This window comes from Sinocyclocheilus rhinocerous, unplaced genomic scaffold (genome assembly GCF_001515625.1).
Source record: "Sinocyclocheilus rhinocerous isolate Xijiao unplaced genomic scaffold, SAMN03320098_v1.1 scaffold1315, whole genome shotgun sequence".
Taxonomy (NCBI): Eukaryota; Metazoa; Chordata; class Actinopteri; order Cypriniformes; family Cyprinidae; genus Sinocyclocheilus; species Sinocyclocheilus rhinocerous.
In genome coordinates, this window is record NW_015644364.1 from 313,333 (window position 1) to 317,097 (window position 3,765).

Below are 3,765 nucleotides of genomic sequence, written 5' to 3' on the forward strand. Positions count from 1 at the left end.
AGTGACTTGCTGCCACCTACTGGCAGTTTTAATTTCACATTTAAGGTACCTTTTCATTTTTTAAATAATTTCAAACATCAGTTTTCAATATTTTATGTTTAAAATATCAAAACATTATTTATGCATTTGTAACTGCAGGTTAAAGTATGTAATGTCCCTCAGAGCTGCATTAAACAGTGTGTAAATGCATCTAAATGACACTTCTAATGCAGCTTCTGCATGTATTTCCTCTGCATTGAAAATATCAATTTGGTTGATACTGATTTAATTTGCTTGGTAACAGACCAAATGCAAGAATTTGACTTAAAAGATGGTGCACACTTTTAGAAAAAAACGGCTTAAAGGTAAAAATGCCCATAAAACTTGTTGGAAATGATTCATTTCTATCACTGCTGTGAACTGACCACACAGAATATGAAGAATATCAAAAAAATCGGGAGTCAGCTGTCAGCACAATTAGAGATAAGATATCAGCACAATAACACGCTCAGCAAAATATTGTCTAATTATCGTTACCGATAAAATCCTTGTAAATGATCGAGATATCATTTTTTGTCAATATCGCACACCCCTAATTTATTTAATTGATATAATTATTTATTGTTAATAATTGTTTAAATTAATATAACAATTAATACTTTTGACTCTACTTTTAAAGGCTGAAATTTAAAGTTTATCATTTTATAAAACTTTTTGTTTTTGTGAAAACTTGTATCTGAACTGTAAATTATGCTTTTTACGGTAATTTTACAGTTTAATAGGGTACTATAGACATTGCCCTACCCCGCTCATATGGTATTAATTTTATTTGTGCAGGTCTTAAAAAGGTCTTAAATTTGAGCTTAAAAATCCTGCAGAAACCCTGATATTAATCAACACTGAAAACATGTAAATTGCACAAAATCCAGTTTTTAAATGAACATATAAATTATACAATTTCTATTCGTATAAGTGGCTGTCATAAGTTGTTTCCTAATATATTAAACATAACAATTAAGACATCACTAACAGGTAAAGTAAATTATAAAGAGTATATAGTCTAATGCCCTATTTTGTGAAATGCTCTTCTCTAGCGAACTAACGAGCTGTGGACGTTGATGATTTGAGGTAAATGAAATGCTACGTGACATTTCGTTTAGAAGCTGTTTTATTGGCGTCTTTCCACGTTTGAAACCCTGATTGAGCGATTACATGAAGCATGAGATGTTCATTCATGTATATTTTGAGTTAAAACTAGTGGTAAAGAGGAAAGAATGATTGCGTTCACTCACGCTCCGGTCCGCTCCGCTGTTTGAACGGACCCCATTTACACTTCACAAGTCTGAGGCGCGTTACGGCTTCAACGGAGAAGGGTATAACTGCAGCCCGGAGAGCTCCAAATGGGGGCGGGAACTCCAAAATAGGACAAACAGGCACATGGCACGCATGCGCAATTTTTTCCCCCAATCCACTTAAGTGCAAACTCCGCCCCACAGCTGATTCTAAAGTTTTTATTGGTTGTGTCAATTAAAGTGTTGATTTCCTACACTATGCTACAAAAAATGCTAACCCCTAAAAGCTCAACAACGAAATTAAAAAAGCAAACATAAGCTCACAACACAACGGAAATGCTCCCGACCACTAGGGGGCAGTGTTGGCAGTGAAACACCGATACTTCCTTGAGACGCCAAAAGAAATTCTAAATGTAAGTGATTGATCTTAATATGTGTAATCGATTTTTAAATGAACAATGTGTTTTTACTGAACTTTTTGATTTCCTGGTTATCTTAATGTATCGTTTAATGAATCGAGCAGAAAATAAATCAATATTATTTTCCGATTTGGACAGTTTAGCTCTGCTCTTGTTGAATGTCCACTGAAATATCATTTCAACCGTTGTCTTCTTAGGCTGGCATGTTTTGTCCATTTTGTGGACACGATCTGGAGACTATAATAGCATTTTGTGGCTCATGTGGTCATAATGTCCAGTTTTTGGCTGGAGTTCAATGTGGTAAGTTTGCATTAAGTGTGTTTACTGTCATGTAATATACATGTGTTGAACACTGGGCTCAAATAAAAATGATATAATGACAATATTATTATAGGAAGAAAGCCTAAAGTTATTATTATTGGAGCATGCTGTTTATTCACTAATTGTTAGAAACACCTGCCTAACAATTACAGTTGTGATTTAAATAGTAACATTTGATGTATTTAAAGTTAGCATTGTGTCCAATTAAATTAAGTATTATTTATGTCTCTCTTTCTATAATCATTTAAAACACCTTAATTCTGTATTTTATTCTTTCTTGATGGTTAGAGTCATCTGTCCAAGTTTCTAAGGATGATCTTCTTCAAAAGTACTTCAGAGATGGACACAGTTAACAGTGTCATTCTGGATTTCTTGGCATTGAAGCACAACATTAAAATGAGCCTTCGTACCCTGAAAAAAAAAATTAACAACCTGTCCATGTACAAACGAAAAAACTACTCGCCTTTGGAAATTGTTCGGACTGCTATTGTTGATGAGTTGACGCCAAAAACACAATCTTACAGTGAGGAGGCAAGATGTTATGCTTATGATGGCAGACCTTGATCCAATAAGCATTGAACAACGCTCAAGAAGAAGATTTGTGAGAAGGGTTTACCATTCTTTGGGGCCAAATCATGTCTGGCACGTTGATGGCTATGACAAATTAAAACCATATGGTTTGGCTATAAGTGGCTGCATCGATGGTTACTCACGCAGTGATGTGGTTAGTCTTTGGAGCTAGCAATAATGACCCAGACATTATAGCTTATCATTACCTACAGTGTGCCAGTGAATTTGGAGTCATACCAAAGCTTCTTCACACTGACTGTGGCACTGAAATTGGAACAATGGCTGCAATCCACTGTTCCCTGAGATCAACCCACACAGATGATCTGGCAGGGGCTTCAAGCCATATGTATGGCTCCTCAATCACAAACCAAAGAATTGAAAGCTGGTGGTTGGTCATACTTCAGAAAACAAAGGTATAGTCCTCACAGTCATGATATTTTGGGGTTGTATTTAACATGTCTTTCTGAATTTTACAGTTGGAAATGTTAAGTTAAAGCATGTTATAAGATAATAGCCTATTCAATGTCTAAAAGGCCATATGTATGGCTCCTCAATCACAAACCAAAGAATTGAAAGCTGGTGGTTGGTCATACTTCAGAAAACAAAGGTATAGTCCTCACAGTCATGATATTTTGGGGTTGTATTTACCGTATTGACCCGAATATAAGACAATGTTTTTTTCTTGGAAATACATCTGAAAAAACGCAGTCGTCTTATATTCAGGGTCTAGACTTTGACATGTCAATAATACACCCACAACTTGGATGGATCTTCTAAATGACTTGAAAGAGAGACAGCTCTTTAATGGCAGTCATGAGCAGATATGCTTAATGCGTTTTGTGTTTTTAAGTGTACTGCAGAAGGACCTTGACGAATGCAAAGAAATATGGAACACTCACACCATTAGGGCAGTTAACCAGTCTCGCTGTCCTTCTGGTAAACCAGATGCAATGTATGCTCTTCCACACAGGTTGGTATGCGACTGTATTTAACTGTTTTTCATTTTTGTAATGAAATTGTTACGACATTAGTTAACACAAAATGTCAAACTCTGCTATCATTAATCCACCCTTATGTTGTTCCAAAGCCATGAGATTTACTTTCTTCTGTGGAACACAAAATGGAGATGCATTATAAAATGTCTCACATAACATTCACTTTCATTCCATGTTCTGCTGTCAAAT

General features: G+C 35.5%; 1 pseudogene; it reads left to right on the forward strand.

Moving 5' to 3' along the window:
- Positions 1 to 2,519: 2,519 nt before the first annotated feature.
- Positions 2,520 to 3,551, forward strand: LOC107758219 (uncharacterized; annotated as a pseudogene).
- Positions 3,552 to 3,765: the final 214 nt, after the last annotated feature.